Below are 18,402 nucleotides of genomic sequence, written 5' to 3'. Positions count from 1 at the left end.
ACAACGCTCTCACCAGTAAACGTGGACGATTTAGTTTCGAAATACCTATCTCAATATACACAAAACACGAGTCTGTACTTTAGAGGTGGTCAGTGAACAGTACGATGTTCACAGCTTCAGGCAGAGAAGGGCAGAGTGGACTGCCTGTCCACCCCGCCCAATAGAATTCTAAAGTCGCCATCAAACGACATGATGTGCTGAGTAGACTCTATGCTCAAAATATTGCTTAAACAGATGCTTCTCACTACACAGTGAAGGATAATGCTGGTCTAAAAGACGGAAACACCGACTACAGAGGCATCTGTTTATATAAAAGGCAATGTCCTGACTGACTAAGTGATTCATCATCACCCAGCCCAAACCGCTTTGAGGATAGAAACTTGAAGTTTGGAGAGGATGTGAATCTTATAGCGTAGGCATCTTCTAAGAAGGGATTGTTCAAAATTCCACTCTTAAGGGGTGAAATAGGGAATAAAAGGCTTTTTGCAGGTATGTCGCTATTAAGGGTATTTTGAAGCTAGAACTACGAATGGTATTTGGTTTCTCATTTAGAATGTAATAGCTACGTACTTCAGTATTTTTGGAAGTTCAAAAAGATTTTTGAAAATAAATAGTTACTAAAGAAGTACTAAAGGATTTTTGAGGCTACACCTATGGCTTCTCGGTTAGAAATAAAATACCTCTTTCTACAACTACTTCCTGAAAAGCCAGTTTTATTTACAAAACAAGTATTTATATGCTTGATGCAGAGAATGGCCACACAAACAAACTTGTTCTACATCTATATTTACAAGGATGCTCTGCAAATCATATTTAAGTGCCTGACAGAGAGTTCATCGAACCATCTTCACAATTCTCTATTATTCCAATTCGTGTAGCGCGCGCAAAGAACGAACACCTGTATCTTTCCGTCCGAGCTCTGATTTCCCTTATTTTTTGTCGTGGTGATCGTTTCTCCCTATATAGGTCGGCGTCAATAAAATATTTTTGCATTCAGAGGAGAAGCTTGGTGATTGGAATTTCGTGATAAGATTCCGTCGCAACGATAAACGCCTTTCTTTTAATGATGTCCAGCCCAAATCCTGCATCAGTTCAGTGACACTGTCCCATATTTCGCGATAATACAAAACGTGCTACCCATCTTTGAACTTTTTTGATGTACTCCGTCAGTCCTTTATGGTAAGGATCCCACAATGTGCAGCAGTATTCTAAAAGAGGACGGACAAGCGTAGCGAAGGCAATCTTATTAGAAGATCTGTTACATTTTATAAGTATCCTGCCAATAAGACGCAGTCTTCGGGTAGCCTTCCCCACAACATTTTCTACGTCTTCCTTCCAATTTAAGTTGTTCATAGTAGTAATTCTAAGGGATTTTGTTGAATTTACGGCCATTAGATTTGACTGATTTATCATGTGACCGAAGTTTAACGAAGTTTTAGCACTCATGTGGATGACCTCGCACTTTTCGTTATTTAGGGTCAACTGCCAATTTTCGCACCATTCAGTTATCTTTTCCAAATTGTTTTGCAATTTGTTTTCATCTTCTGTTGACTTTATCAGTCGATAAAGTAAGTGTCATCTGCAAACAACCTAAGATGACTGCTCAGATTGTCTCCTAAATCGTTTTTATAGATAAGGAACAGCAAAAGGCCTATAACACTACCTTCCATTTTACTCGATGACTTTCTGTCAGTTAAGTAATACTACGAACTGTGACCTCTCTACCAGGAAATCACAAATCCTGTCACACAACCGAGACGATATTCCATAAGCACGCAATTTCTCTATGAGCCGCTTGTATGGTACAGTGTCAAAAGCCTTCCGGAAATCCAGAAATACCGAATCGATCTGAAATCCATTGTCAGTAGCACTCAACACTTTATGCGAATAAAGAGCTAGTTGTGTTTCATAAGAACGATGCTCTATAAATCCATGTTGACTGTGTGTCAATAGACCGTTTTCTTCGAGATAATGCATAATATTCGAACACAGTATATGTTCCAGAATCCTGCTGCATATTGACGTTAATGATATGAGCCTGTAAATTAGTGAGTGACTCCTAGTACCTTCCTTGAATATTAGTGTGACTGTAAGGTGTCAGGAAAATCCAACACCTTCCATGAAAACCCTGACATGATAGCAAATTCGGCAGTATGTCACATAGCTCCGAATAAATCCTGACATTAAATTAACCAAAGTAATACGATCAACGAGTGAGCAAATGGAATACCACAAACTAACACAAGAACGCCTAAATGCATGTCATACCTTCCCACCGCGAAACAGAGGCAGTTGCGAGGGGAGAAACGAGAACAGAAGCCAAGAGCAGAGTCGAGTAGGCTAGGAGGCCCTACGATAAGGGACGGATACCCACGTTGCCACCCGACCGCCAAGACCACCCCCAGCCCATGTTAAAAGGTAGAGCCCTCCCGAAGAACAGTATAGATCTTACGATAACACTAAAAGGGCCACACCAGCTGCAAGTTTTAGCGTGAGACTATACGCGTCTTTGTTACGTAGCAAACATTAAAAACATTGCCCCATCACGAAAAGTATAACGTTTTCATTGGATAGACAGAAATTTTGTAGGCGGAGCTTAAGGTTAACATTGAGTCCCCGATTGGTCAGTTGAAAACACAGCCAGATAGCTTTTCTTAAACCAACTTCGGTAAATTGTAGTAAGGAGAAGTTAGAAAGAGTTGCTTCCAAGATGGCGAGGTGTGTGGAGCTGCGCCGCCCGCCGTCCCCTGACGCTGACTAACCACCGATAAGGTAATGAACGCACGTGATGCTGCAGAAGGCTTCACTCAGAACTGCAGAAGTCTCATCTGTTACATCCCCTTTTTGCGTAATACTAGTGTCGATCGTCAATTAAAGCTCGTGGTATTCACATTTGCTACGAGAAGTTAAAATCTGAAACGCGATGATTTTTCTGTTATATAATTATTGAGAAGCCACATCAGGCACTGCAATTTACGACAAGTTAGATAAGTAATTAAAGATAATTGAGGGTCACTGTAGACCATTTTGATAGTTTTCTCTTTTATGAAACTTAACTTAAACCTAGATTATAGACATGATATGACATAGGTCATCCTTCAATCCATTATAGAACTTGGAAACCCATTCAGGGAATATTCGTTCACATTTTTGTTGAACGCAGTTGGTTTTTATCATCCAGTATTAAAATATTTTCTTTTATCAATAGTACAATTTATAAACAATGTTTTGTGAGTAGAATAAAATTTCCAATGGTAAACTTAACTGCTTTTTCGACGTTATTTTACCAGCTAACTAAAAATAGGAAAGCCTTGAACCCATTCCACTAAATTTAGTTAGTATTAAGATTCTTTTACAGGGAGTGCAGTGGAGCGGAGCTGACGCTGAAATCATTAAGTATTTAATTATATCATCGCTAGTCTCACTGAACTCTTCTGAACTCTACATGTTATGTGTGGTCTGGCGTCTCCTTACCAGCAACAGGTCCCCGGTTCAAACTAGTCAATTCCCTAAAAAACACGCTAGAGCGTCGTTGCGCGAAAGTGGTAGGGAGACACGACTTAGAACAAACAGACAAACAAACAGAATGTTAGAGATTGTTAAGTATGGAGCTAATGCATCAGCATACTCTGAAAGGAACGTAATTGGTACACAGTCTGGAGCAGAATCCTTGCTTTTATTAAGTGATTTAAGCTGCTTTACTACTCCGAGGATATTTACTCCTTTGTTACTTATGTTGGCAGTTGTTCTCTATTCGAATTCTGGAATATTTACTTCGTCTTCTTTTTTTAAGGCATTTCGGAAGGCTGTGTTTAGTAACTCTGCTTTGCCAGCACTGTCTCTTGCAGTGTTCTGGAAATTCAGTCCCTAAGGGAGTATGATAGGTGACGAAAATTTCTAATAAAATATTCCGTTACATTAAAAAAGCTTTAAAGCTAAATTTATGAAAATTGTTATTTCATTTCACGGTTATATATAAGGAAATATTTGTTATAGAATGGAGAGTGCTATGGAAACATCTCCCCAAGAACACAAAAAATATGATTAAGAAATACGTTGGACTCTAGCTACCCAGAATAGCTTTTGGTCAGAAGTAGATTCGGAAAAGACCATGTTTGCATGACCTTCATTATCGTGAAAAGCTTAGAGGCTGTTGCAGTTCTGGAAGAGCAAATTCATTTCAATAAAAATCAAAATCTCTGCGGGTCATATAGTCCAAGAGAGCGAAGCATCGACGCTAAGCTAGTTAAGTTATAAAGAGTACTTCCCAGTTCGTGTACTGATACATTACATGAAAGCATGTTTAACAGACGGCTTTCTAGCTGATATGAACATCAATTTTTAAAAAGGACTCTGTGGAAGTTCCTTTATTGTTCGCCCATAAGAGACGACAGCAAATATATTCATACATAACTATCAGCTCCTAATACAAGATACCGCAGTTCACTGGCCCAGGCAACTTTTTCCACGCTTTGCGTCGCCTCGCCAAATTATTATTATTATTATTATTATTATTATTATTATAGAGACCAATGGTGGCGTTACTAAGCCCAAATTTCTGTGTGCTGTGACAGGTAAAAATGATACTTGGCTTATGTTCACGTCCACATCTTCAGCTACATCTACAGAACTACGCTGCAGTTCACGCTTAAGTGTTCGGCAGAGGGTTCATAGAGTGACTTTCAGACTGTTGCTCGAGTAGCAGGTGGGAAAACGGATTACCTAAATCTTTCTGTTTGATCTATAATTTCTCTTGTTTTATTACGATGGTAATTTCTTCCTACACAGAAGTCAAGAACATATTTCGACTTTCGATGGAGAAAGCTTGTAACTGAAATTTCGTGAAAAACATTTCGCAGCTACTAAAAACGACTTTTTTTGAATGATTGCCACCCCCGATTGCTTATCACATCCGTGACACTCTTTCCACTATTTCGCATTAATACAAAACGAGCTCCGTATTTCTGAACATTTTCGATGTCCTCCGTCAACCGTATCTGGTAAGGACCTCATACTGCTCAGAAATGTCAAGAAGAGAACGAATAAACGTAGTTTGGCAGTGCCTTAGTAGATTTGTTGCCATTTCTAAGTGTTGTGACAATAAAACAGCCTCTGTTTCCTTTTCCCCAGAACATTTTCTTTGGAATGCTTCCAATTTATTTTGTTCGTAATTGTAAAGACTTCAGTTGAATCTCTAACACTTAAATTTGTGCTGTTTATTTTGCGACCAAAATTTAACAGAATTTGTTTTGCACTCTTGTGGAGGACTGTGCACTTTTAATTGCTTCGGATCAACTACCATGGAGATATCTGGTATAAATAATTTTTAATTCGTTCTGATCTTCTGGTGACATGAGTAGACAGTAATCTGCAAATAATATAAGAGTCCTGACTAGATTCTCTTACGTTAATGTAGATTAAGAACAGCAGAGGGACTGTAACACATCCTTGGGGAACCCAATACAAAACTTGGACTTGACTGGATAACATTACTACGAACATTGACTTTTTTGACAGTAAATCACAGAACCAGTTTCACAACGGAGATGATATTCTGTTCGGACGCTATTTCGTTAGAAGCCAGATGTGAGGAATGGTGTCAAAAGCCTTCTGGAAATATAGAAATATGCAATTATCTTGAGATCCCCTGTCGATAGCACAAATTACTTCGTGCGAATAAGGAGCGAGTTGCGTTTGACAGGAAGAATATTTCTGAATCCGTACTGCTTATGCTTCAATTCATCGTTTTCTTCAAGGCATTGCATAATGTTGGAATACAGAATATGTTCCAGAATCGTAGAGCAAATCGATGTCCGTTATTTCGATCTACAATTGAATTATTTACTTCTAATTCTTTTCTTGGATAATGGAGTGAACTGTGCAATTTTCCGGTGATTAGGTGTTGTTCTTTCTTCTAGCGAATGCATATTTCTGCCTGCTATAAAAAAAAGGAGCTATTTCCTCAGCAACTGCCAAAAGATACTAACTGGTGCAAAATCTGGAATGGAAAACTTGCCTTTAGTAAGTGATTTAAGTTACCTTGCTGCATAGAGTGAGCTATTTCAAAAATACCCATGTTGGTAGCTGGTCTGATTCGAATTCTAAAATATTTAGTACATTCTCCACGGTGAAGTCATTTGGAAAAAATATTGCTGCTCGAGAGACCTTTTATTAATAAAAATAAAATCCGTTGACGTCAGCGCCAAGTCCTCGCATACACACTGGACGCAATGAACATAAATTTTGCGCCACGAGTCGTGCAAGGAAAATAAAGCGTGTCGCGTCTACAGCGCAACAATTAGATGTGTATCAACAGTACAGCTGTACAACGACAGTCGTAACCTTTCTGGGGTAAAAATGTTGGTGGAGAGATATGAGATGAGAGGTCTAAGATCGACCATGTACTCCATATAATTTTCAAGTCCGTTTATCGGTGGATCAAAGCTGCTTTTATTTTAATGGCGCACCCTTCAGCTTACAGTCTAAACCACGCGTTCTTTCTGCACGACAATGTATATCTCGCCAAGTACTCACATGAATCATTAGAATATTGGCATTCCTTCATAACCTGCGAAATACTGAAGATAAAAACGCACCACAGCACCGACGTTCTAACGGTTAACTTCGTTCCGTAACAGTCGCTGTTCCACCCCGGCGAGCATAAAGTGCGGCGCATGCGCAGTACGTTATCACGACCGACCCCGGAGCAAGCAATAAACTGCGCTAACTTAATGACACGCCGCACACCGCGGACTGACGTATTGTATATCAAGAGGCAAGCGCTGAGGCAGCTTTCACAGGCAACGAGGCCACGCCCAGTTCATGGTGGAAATGAGCGTACGGCATTGTGGGCCGGGAGTCCCCTATTCAGGGAATGAGTTCATGGTGCCTTTACAGCAGACAAAAAATTTAAGCAGAGTTCGAGCTACTTTTGCTGATGTCTTTAAAATTAACTAGCGAACCACCAGATTCTTAGCAAGGCCGGTACTGTTAATTTCTGGTATCATTACTAGCGATAGTATGTCAGGCATTAAACTGTATCACAATTCAAAGATTAATTGCATGCCAGTTGAATTAAACAATACTTGCACTAATCACGAATCAACTAGGACAAACTGACGGCGTTTTTGTCTGCTCTCAATCCCACGAGATGGGGAGTTAATTGAGATACTAGATAAATTCGTAAAGAGTAGTACATTTAATAAAAACGTTGTTTTTTTTCGGATCCAAGAGAAGCAAGAGGGCGAGAGGGTTGGAGAGAGAAAGTGAGTTCATAACTCGTAAAACGTAAAGTAAAAGTAGGAAAATAAACTAGAAGGAAATACATTCAACAGGCAGCGTCAAAAATGTTGATTATAGCACTTCCAATTTAAACTACAAGTTTATTGTCAACAGTGTTTTATTTGCACTTCACGTTTGAGAGGTTTAAACTTAGACTATCAGTCGCTTTTATGTTAATTAGTAAGACATTTATGTGATGTGTTTTCGACTTTGGGGTAACCTGTGGCACTGTCTAGTAGTAGAAGATTAAAAACAAAACAATTATATGTTGCTCAGCGCTCACATACGCCTTTTTCTATCGTTCTTATATAACCCACAACGTCACATGGGCTTTGTAAAAAGATGTCTACCAGCGAGCAAAGACAAAGAAACATATAATAATGTTTTCAACAATGGTATTAAATATTGTTTCAATGCGGAAAACTAAAAAAAAATTAAAAAACATTGTTTTGGTTATGTATGGCAGTTGAAGGTAAAGTTTGGATGGACAGAGAAAGATACAACCAGAAGAAAAACAATGGCTTGGAATGCTTTTGGTAAATTAAACGAAAGTTTCAAAACTAATCGACCTATGTAGCCAACGGCCTTGCCGCAGTGGTAACACCGGTTCCCGTCAGTTAAACGGACTAAAGCGCTGTCGGGCTTGGATCTGTGACCATCCGGTCTGCCGAGCGCTGTTGGCAGGCAGGCTGCACTCAGCCGTTGTAAGGCGAACTGAGGAGCTACTCGACTGAGAAGTAGCGGCTCCGGTTTCGTAAAGTGACATACGGCCGGGAGAGCGGTGTGCTGACCACATGCCCCTCCACATCCGCATCTAGTGACACCTGTGGTCTGAGGATGACACGGCGGCAGCTCGGTACCTTAAGTTTTAATCGACCTTCGTAAGTGAATAGAGAAGCTAACTTCAGCGTTAGTTTTAGCTTATGGCAGTCAGATCTGAATCTTTAACACGAATAGCACAGGAACATTGACTGTTGCTTGGAGGGACAGAAATCTGTCCGCTAACTGGATAGAAAGAAATGAAAATTGATGGAGGTGGACGGATCCTACAGTCTGACGAAATGATGGTGTATGCAACAAAGAAGTTTTGTACTGGACAGCAAAAGACGAAGAAAACTACTAATCCAAGATGAACGGATGAATTTATGTATGCAGTAGCAAACATAATGGGACACAAAGACCAAATTCAGAGAAACAAAGGCTTCTTTGAGCTCACCCTTGGGTAGTTCATTTCAAACTACAAAATCAGATTGATCGTGTTTATCTCTATTCATTATTCTACGCCTTTATGAAGTTATATTTGAACAACTTTGTTGAAATTTCGAGTATGTCATTATTTACCCTAATAAACATAAATCAAAGCACAGTAACCTCTTTACAATTATCGCTTTCGAGAATGATGCGCTCGTAAGACAACGAACCGAAATTTGTTTTAAAATATTTCTATTGCAATACTGGTACTGGTACCGGATAAATGGGAATGACCAGGCCCCTTTGCTTTTTTCTTTTATCACTTGTTTATTACATCAGAAATACACGTTTTGAGATAAAATTTAACTATATGAAATATTGCTCTCAGTAGAGGTTAACATGAGCAGTGACAAAACTTAGTTGTCCTAAGCGTTTCTGCTGGCAACAAATTTTAAGGAGGCAATGTAAGCTTTATATCAGTTTGGCTCAGACACGTAGCTAGTTATTGAATCACGACACAGACACTTCAACAATTTCGGCAACAAACAAATAGCGTGAATTTGTACTCACAGTAACCAACTAATCGACCTCCTTGCCACTGAATAAGTAGTAGGCCATTTGGAACGAATTAGCAACACCCCGCAACTAGAGGAGTTAATACCAACAGTCTTTAAATGTCTTGCTCCCCATTAAATAAACAAACTTACAGTAACTAAACGAATAACAAATCAAACACACTACGCTCCACTCAAACTCTTCAGTGGAAGCCAAGCCAAAATGAAGATTCCATTAACTGACTAGCATTGAAGTCACACTAAAGCTCATCTCTGTGTTCCCAGACACACATGGGCCAAACTTATACAAGACAAGCTTTTGAAGGGAGCACATCAGTAAAACCGGTAGTGGAGCTAACTCGTGCCACTGAAAATTAAGGTACTAGGCCGGGGCACAAGGTGGTATACAATGAGGTTGCCTTAGTGCTATACTGCGCACCAAAATATTAACTCAAATGGCCAATTGGTACACATAAACAAACATTAATTAACGAGGAGTGACGCCAAGTCGCTCAAAGGGATGACAACGCTTAATTGTGAAGACAAATGCCGGAAGCGGCAGTAACATCAAACACCTTCTCCGAGTTTTAACCAGGAGTCACTTCCCGCTATACAAGTAAACATTTAACAAAGCACAAGGAAGGAACCCCAAAGAGAAAATTCAAATAAAACAAGGACAGGGAACCCCAACTATTTAAATTTAAAAGAATTAGCTCTCCCCAAAGGCAGTGTAAACGCGAAAGCCACACTTAAGAGGCCACGAAAAATTGGTTACAAAGGGACTTATACATTTGTTCCTCTTCCTTAAGAAACACAAGGCTACTTAACTTCTGCTGGACGTCCGGTATGGCTCGTGTAGGATACACCAGGCAGCAACCCATGCTAGGCGGTCGCAAGGCACGGCGAGCAAAATCAGGAGAGCAGACAGGCAGGCAGCCAACACACACCATCCATGCCGAACGGACAGACCGCGTACAACCAACTCCACATATACGTGGTTGCTTCCACCTCGTACTTCGCGGCATCTCAGCAGGTAGCCCGAGCAAACGTCAACTGCCACTCGCCCCACGAATGCGGAAAACAACAAGACAAACAAAGATAAGAAACATCGAAGGATCGATAATGGACATCCAAGAGACTGGCGCGCCAGTAACGAGAGCCACGGCTCAAATACGAGTAACAGAGTCTGAGTAAGCAGTTAAATATGACGCAAGTTAACCTTTGTAACTCAATTAGAATTATATAGTGATACCTTCAGCTGCTGACGGGCGTCCATATATAGGGTGTGTCACCTAACTTTATCGCTGGATATATTTCGTAAACCACATCAAATACTGACGGACCGATTCCACAGACCGAACGTGAGGAGAGGCGCTAGTGTAATTGGTTAATACAAACCATACAAAAATGCACGGAAGTATGTTTTTTAACACAAACCTACGCTTTTTTAAATGGAACCCCGTTAGTTTTGTTAGCACATCTGAACATATAAACAAATACGTAATCAGTACCGTTTGTTGCACTGTAAAATGTTAATTACATCCGGAGATGTTGTAACCTAAAGTTGACGCTTGAGTACCACTCCTCCGCTGTTCGACCGTGTGTATCGGAGAGCACCGAATTACGTAGGGATCCAAAGGGAACGGTGATGGACCTTAGGTACAGAAGAGACTGGAACAGCACATTACGTCCACATGCTAACACCTTTTTATTGGTCTTTTTCACTGACGCACATGTACATTACCATGAGGGGTGAGGTATACGTACACACGTGGTTTCCGTTTTCAATTACGAAGTGGAATAGAGTGTGTCCCGACATGTCAGGCCAATAGATGTTCAATGTGGTGGCCATCATTTCCTGCACACAATTGCAATCTCTGGCGTAATGAGTGTCGTACACGCCGCAGTACATCTGGTGTAATGTCGCCGCAGACTGCCGCAATACGTTGTTTCATATCCTCTGGGGTTGTAGGCACATCGCGGTACACATTCTCCTTTAACGTACCCCACAGAAAGAAGTCCAGAGGTGTAAGATCAGGAGAACGGGCCGGCCAATTTATGCGTCCTCCACGTCCTAAGAAACGCCCGTCGAACATCCTGTCAAGGGTCAGCCTAGTGTTAATTGCGGAATGTGCAGGTGCACCATCATGATGATACCACATACGTCGACGCGTTTCCAGTGGCACATTTTCAGCAACGTTGGCAGATCATTCTGTAGAAACGCGATGTATGTTGCAGCTGTTTGGGCCCCTGCAATGAAGTGAGGACCAATGAGGTGGTCGCCAATGATTCCGCACCATACATTTACAGTCCGCGGTCGCTGTCGCTCTACCTGTCTGAGCCAGCGAGGATTGTCCACGGACCAGTAACGCATGTTCCGTATATTCACTGCCCCGTGGTTTGTGAAACCCGCTTCATCGGTAAACAGGTAGAACTGCAACGCATTCTCTGTTAATGCCCATTGACAGAATTGCACTCGATGATTAAAGTCATCACCATGTACACTCCTGGAAATTGAAATAAGAACACCGTGAATTCATTGTCCCAGGAAGGGGAAACTTTATTGACACATTCCTGGGGTCAGATACATCACATGATCACACTGACAGAACCACAGGCACATAGACACAGGCAACAGAGCATGCACAATGTCGGCACTAGTACAGTGTATATCCACCTTTCGCAGCAATGCAGGCTGCTATTCTCCCATGGAGACGATCGTAGAGATGCTGGATGTAGTCCTGTGGAACGGCTTGCCATGCCATTTCCACCTGGCGCCTCAGTTGGACCAGCGTTCTTGCTGGACGTGCAAACCGCGTGAGACGACGCTTCATCCAGTCCCAAACATGCTCAATGGGGGACAGATCCGGAGATCTTGCTGGCCAGGGTAGTTGACTTGCACCTTCTAGAGCACGTTGGGTGGCACGGGATACATGCGGACGTGCATTGTCCTGTTGGAACAGCAAGTTCCCTTGCCGGTCTAGGAATGGTAGAACGATGGGTTCGATGACGGTTTGGATGTACCGTGCACTATTCAGTGTCCCCTCGACGATCACCAGTGGTGTACGGCCAGTGTAGGAGATCGCTCCCCACACCATGATACCGCGTGTTGGCCCTGTGTGCCTCGGCCTATGCAGTCCTGATTGTGGCGCTCACCTGCACGGCGCCAAACACGCATACGACCATCATTGGCACCAAGGCAGAAGCGACTCTCATCGCTGAAGACGACACGTCTCCATTCGTCCCTCCATTCACGCCTGTCGCGACACCACTGGAGGCGGGCTGCACGATGTTGGGGCGTGAGCGGAAGACGGCCTAACGGTGTGCGGGACCGTAGCCCAGCTTCATGGAGACGGTTGCGAATGGTCCTCGCCGATACCCCAGGAGTAACAGTGTCCCTAATTTGCTGGGAAGTGGCGGTGCGGTCCCCTACGGCACTGCGTAGGATCCTACGGTCTTGGCGTGCATCCGTGCGTCGCTGCGGTCCGGTCCCAGGTCGACGGGCACGTGCACCTTCCGCCGACCACTGGCGACAACATCGATGTACTGTGGAGACCTCACGCCCCACGTGTTGAGCAATTCGGCGGTACGTCCACCCGGCCTCCCGCATGCCCACTATACGCCCTCGCTCAAAGTCCGTCAACTTCACATACGGTTCACGTCCACGCTGTCGCGGCATGCTACCAGTGTTAAAGACTGCGATGGAGCTCCGTATGCCACGGCAAACTGGCTGACACTGACGGCGGCGGTGCACAAATGCTGCGCAGCTAGCGCCATTCGACGGCCAACACCGCGGTTCCTGGTGTGTCCGCTGTGCCGTGCGTGTGATCATTGCTTGTACAGCCCTCTCGCAGTGTCCGGAGCAAGTATGGTGGGTCTGACACACCGGTGTCAATGTGTTCTTTTTTCCATTTCCAGGAGTGTAATTGCTGATGCAGCGGCACATGAAACGGGTGAAAGCGGTGACCATGCAGTATGCACATGACACTACTTTGACTCAGTCCACCGGCTATCGCAATGTCCCGTCTACTCATGTGTGGGTTCATGTCAACAGCAGCTAACACACCAACTGCACCCGCTTCTCCTGTGACGGGCCTGTTACGGACCCGTTTGCGTGCTACGACCATACCTGTTGCATACAGTTGGCGGTAGATGTTTTGCAATGTGCGGCACGTTGGATGCTCTCTGTCCGGGTACCGTTCTGCATACACCCTGCAGCTGCATTTCGACACTCGCCATAGATGAGTATCATCTCCGCCTTTTCAGAGTTCGAATACACCATGGTCACAGTTCCTACAACACTACACTATCACAGACGTCTGATAACACGGTGTACTACAGTTGGTCTGCGCGCGGAGACGAATGCAGAATAACAATAGCAGCAAGCGCTACATGCGGACACTGCGATAGCTAGACCAAACCACAACAGTGCACTACAGCCACACTCGTAAACATGGTCGTCATCGTAAACATGTCCCTGCAGATGCTGCTCGCCGACCGTGGCCCGTGTTTGTTACAACACGCAACTGAACGTCGGAGGTTTCAAGCGTCAACTTTAGGCTACAATATCTCCGGATGTAATTAACATTTTACAATGCAACAAACGGCACTGATTACGTATTTGTTTATATGTTCAGATGTGCTAGCAAAACTAACGTGGTTCCATTTAAAATAACGTAGGTTTGTGTTAAAAATCATACTTCCGTGCATTTTTGTATGGTTTGTATTAAACAATTACACTAGCACCTCTCCTCACGTTCGGTCTGTGGAATCGGTTCATCAGTATTTGATGTGGTTTACGAAATACAGGGTGATTAAAAAAGAATACCACAACTTTAAAAATGTGTATTTAATGAAAGAAACATAATATAACCTTCTGTTATACATCATTACAAAGAGTATTTAAAAAGGTTTTTTTTCACTCAAAAACAAGTTCAGAGATGTTCAATATGGCCCCCTACAGACACACGAGCAATATCAACCCGATATTTCAACTCGTTCCACACTCTCTGTAGCATATCAGGCGTAACAGTTTGGATAGCTGCTGTTATTTCTCGTTTCAAATCATCAATGGTGGCTAGGAGAGGTGGCCGAAACACCATATCCTTAACATACCCCCATAAGAAAAAATCGCAGGGGGTAAGATCAGGGCTTCTTGGAGGCCAGTGATGAAGTGCTCTGTCACGGGCTGCCTGGCGGCCGATCCATCGCCTCGGGTAGTTGACGTTCAGGTAGTTACGGACAGATAAGTGCCAATGTGGTGGCGCTCCATCCTGCTGAAATATGAATTGTTGTGCTTCTTGTTCGAGCTGAGGGAACAGCCATTTCTCTAACATCTCCAGATACTGTATTCCAGTTACAGTAGCACCTTCGAAGAAAAAGGGACCAAAAACTTTATTGGCTGAAATGGCGAACAAATGTACAACTAAATGAAACTTTATAGCTCCCTTAATTCGCCGATTGATAGTGCTTAGCTCTGCCTTTTGTCGTTGCAGAGTTTTAAATTCCTAAAGTTGTGGTATTCTTTTTGAATCACCCTGTATATCCAGCGGTAACGTTAGGTGACTCACCCTGTATATGAACGGGGACAAGTGAAAATATGTGCCCCACCCAAGACTCGAACCCGGGACCTCCTGCTTACATGGCAGACGCTCTATCCATCTTTCTTTTTTTTTTTTACTTAGGGCCTCCCATCTCCCCTTCCAGCCCTGCCATTCGCTCTCCTTCATGCGCCTTCTTCGGCGAGCTTCAATGCCCCACTTTTTTTTTGTAAGGGGTTATGAAACTGAATTGCATCGTGAAGACAATGTTAGAAAATTGTAATCCGAATTGATTACGGTGATAATAACTCTCTCTGAAATACTATTGACTGCATTAACAGAACGCAAAATATTCTTCCATTAGAATTTAAACAAAAATGAGAGAGAAGCAAAAGTAAAAATTAAGAGAGGGCATTAAACTTCTTCAGTGATGTACGTCTTATGCATGAGAATAGTTTTTCCCTATTATTCTTGTGCTGTGGCATGACTCCTGTTACTTTTTGGGAAAACAGGCTTTTTCGGGGTTCTGTTGAGGTCTTCACGGCTACCGTATCGGTCCCGGGGCACACGAAGTCCCCGCCGTACTTCACCCTCAACAGCAATCCCCTACTTTGGCAGTCTATCTTGCTCGGTCGATTTCATATAATTTAGGTATTAAGCGATGCCTTGTTTCTGAAACAAAATTTGCATTATATTCCCGAACTTCTTTTTGTGGTCTTTGCTCCGGTATATTTTGAAGTATTCATCTTTCATATATTCTCCATATTTTTGTAGATTGTCATTACCTTTGTTGTTAACAACATAATTGACAAAATTTCCGAATAGCCACATGATGACATTGTTTTTTTGTGGTGGAAAGGAAATTTGTTCTGGGAAGAGTATATCGTGTAGTGTGACTTCTCTTCCATTGGTCCGTTTGAGAAAAGCGACTTGCAATACAATGTCATTCCAAATATTTTTGTATCCATTACAGATGAAGCGATGCTTTAAGGAGTCCAAATTGTGACATTTTTGGAACACATTACTTGCATGTAGTCCTATTGAATACAGTTTTTCATTGGTACTAATAATGTTGTTGACAACTCTGTACCATGACGCTTGCACTTCCGTAGTCAGTGTTTTGTTATTTATATTAGTCCATATTTTTTCCCAGTTTTTGTTGGGATACTTCAGCTCCATTTTATTTTGGTTTTCGCGTGATTGTAACTTCTCTACTATATATTTACTTGTCCTCTTATTTATGTCTGTTAAAATGCATGTCAAGTAGCTTAATTCTACATAAAAATCCTTAATATGCTTTAGGTTGTAATTTATGTTCTGAACATCTACTGGCGGCTGCTTGCTTTCAGTTTTAAGAAGGTCAAATAGAGCGGCAGTTATGCTGTTCGGCTGCGTCTCTATAAGTTTTAGCGCTCTTATAATGAAGAGGGCAGTGTTTTTCCTCCGAAGGTCTGTCAGCCCTAGGCCTCCGTTTTCGGGTCTCGATGTAGTCGTTCCTACTGCTACTCTAAAAAAATGGCCTTTCCATACGTATCGACAGATTGTGCTCATTATAGATTTCACTATGTCTGGAGGTGTTGGTAATCTGAGCGACATACGCAGCTTTCGAAAGAACTGCACAGTTTATTAGTTTAATTCTTTGCTTGATATTTAAGTCTCTCGTTTCATGCAGTATTACGCTGCCTCTGATTTTTCCTAACACCTGTTTCGAATTAGCAGCCGTTGTTCTTAATGGGCAACTGTAAAACGTTATGCCCAAAGTAGTGTGACGGTCCACCCTGTTTGCCCACGGTAGCTGCACATTGTCAAGACCCTGTAAATTTAAAAAGGAACTTTTCGTTTCATTTATCCTCGCACAAGTTACCCTGCTATAAAGCAATAACTTGTCCGTTAGCTGGGCGCAGTCATCATCGCTCCTTACTAGAACTCCTACATTTTCAGCGTATGCATTTGTAACCGTCTTCAGCCCAGCTATTGTTATGCCTTCTAAGGTTGTGTTCAAAAGCCGTACAAGGGGTTCCAGAGAAACAACATAAAACAGCATGGACAGGGGACTTCACTGAGGAACTACACTAGATATCAACACTTCATTAGTATATTGTCCATTGATCGAGATTTTGGTTCGTATGCCTCTGACGATGTTCATTAAAACCGCTAAGTTGCCATCATTGCAACCTATGTGTTTCAAGGTTCTGAACAGATATCCGTAGTTGACTCTGTCAAACGCTTTAGCAAAATCAATGAAGGCAATGCGACCATTCGCTGACGATGATGAGAAAATAGAAATAATGTCTCGATATTCACATACAGTCTTAAAAATGGTACGTCGACGGAGACACGTCTGGTGGCGTCCAATGACTTTTTCCAAAATCGGTCCCATTCGTTCTTTAATTACACGTGCAACTATCTTGTAATCTGAGTGCATTAGACTGATCGGCCTCATTTTAGTAATATCTTTCGTGTCCGTACTCCTTCCCTTTGGAAGTAGTACAGTTACACTTTCCTTGAAAGCAGCAGGAATTTCCTCTCCTCTCAAGACGTCATTAACTACTTCCATGAATTGCGAAACTATGAGATGCCAAAAGGTCCTTTAAAACTCCACAGGCAGGCCGTCTGGGCCTGGAGACTTCCGTGAAGGTGAAGATTTGAGTATATCAAAAACCTCGTGATTCGTAATTACTAACGTTAAACCTCTGTTCTCCTCCTCTGTAACAACTGCCTCTATTCCGGAGTTCTGTAAAAACTCTTGTACTGAGCTGTCGTCAGTAGCATTTCCAGAATATAATTGCTGAAAAAATCTATGTGCTTCATTTAAGATATCCCTTTGTTCTGTCAGGACTCTGTTATCTTCCGTTCTGAGGCTGGCAATAAAATTTCTTCTTCTGTTTTTTGTGTGTTGTATCAAGTGGTAGATGAAGGTATTTTCTGCTTCCACCGTCGTTCTAGTGTGTGATTTGATTTGTGATCCCTCCAAATGTACCCTCTTGATACTTATCATATATTGATAAAGACGCCTTGAGACATTGGTTGGTCGTAAAGGTCTCTTAAGCAAGAGTAGTAAAACTCCATTGTGTGTCTTGACCACATTACCCTTTATTTGGCGTAAGATATTAGCGCTGCTCTTATCTTTTTCTTAGCGGCCATAGTCCACCTTTCAATAGTTGTTCTATATTTAGTACGCATCCTTAAAACAGACTGCCAAGTTTCTCGCATCTTTAAAGCTAGAGCGTTTTCAGAGAGGGTATTGATATTTAATTTCCATAGTGGGCGACCCCAATATGTCTTTTGCCTGGTGAATATGATGCTGCACCTCATTCCGAGGTGGTCAGAGAAGGCAGCTGGTATCACCTCGATACTACTGACTTTAGTGTCTAAAGTGGGGGTGACATATAATCTGTCGATTCTGCTCTGTGTGGCGCCAGTCATATATGTGAAGCGAACCAGCGTCGGATATTTTATTTGCCACGCGTCAAACCACTTCATGTTGCTGACCATCGCCTGCAGTTCTTGGGGGAAGTTAAAATTTGGTCGCTGATCCTTTTTATCTGCAGGGTTTTCTTGGAGTAGAAATAAAATGTCACCTTTAAAAAAAGGCTGCCCTCTCTCGTCTCGCATTGTTGCCTGAAGGTGCGCATAGGTTTATAAAAGCGATGTTAAAATTTTTGCAGCTAATTTCCCTCCCCGATTCTAAAAGGCACACGTTTGTCATCTCGATCCCTTCTTTAGCAAGGACGGCTGTTCCACATGCGTTTTCTGGAGCCACATTCAACACCTCTTTGAAACCCGAAACATATTATTTTTTGACATTGACTTCCTGCAGGAAGGCGATATCTGTA

Source organism: Schistocerca piceifrons, chromosome 2 (genome assembly GCF_021461385.2).
Source record: "Schistocerca piceifrons isolate TAMUIC-IGC-003096 chromosome 2, iqSchPice1.1, whole genome shotgun sequence".
Lineage (NCBI taxonomy): Eukaryota > Metazoa > Arthropoda > Insecta > Orthoptera > Acrididae > Schistocerca > Schistocerca piceifrons.
Note: the sequence above shows the minus strand (reverse complement) of the source record.